This window comes from Theobroma umbraticum, unplaced genomic scaffold (assembly GCF_002168275.2).
Source record: "Theobroma umbraticum cultivar Fairchild unplaced genomic scaffold, ASM216827v3 scaffold_299.0, whole genome shotgun sequence".
In the NCBI taxonomy this organism is placed as follows: domain Eukaryota; kingdom Viridiplantae; phylum Streptophyta; class Magnoliopsida; order Malvales; family Malvaceae; genus Theobroma; species Theobroma umbraticum.
Genome location: NW_018397285.1, coordinates 415,905 through 416,377, shown reverse-complemented (window position 1 = coordinate 416,377; position 473 = coordinate 415,905).

Genomic DNA, 473 nt, shown 5'->3' with positions numbered 1-473 from the left:
AATATAAATTCTTGGAATTAATAGTAACGTGAACATAAAGCGTTGATCAAGGAATTGTGGAATGTTGTAAATGGTTAATAATTAGATATGTAGAGTTATATTTACTATAAATCTATTACAAAATATGGAAAGAATGTCCTAAAGTAAGAATTATTAAAGGATGATAAGTGTTAAAAAAGTAATATAAGTTTGGAAATATTGACTTAGCCTATTGCAGATGATGAGCAAGGTGGAAGAATTCCTTGGAAAAGAGATTTCCAGCAACCATAGTACCGCTTGCATTGCAGCACTGGCTTCCCAGCGCTGTAGCGCTGAAACCAGCAAATGCAGTGTCGCGACGCTGACTGCCCAGCGCCACAGCGCTAAGAATATTTTTTTTAGGAGATTTATGACTAAAAATAAAGAATGATTGGCAATATTGAGGCATGCTAATGAATATGCAAGCCAAATTATGGCTATTGACTTTGATGTTG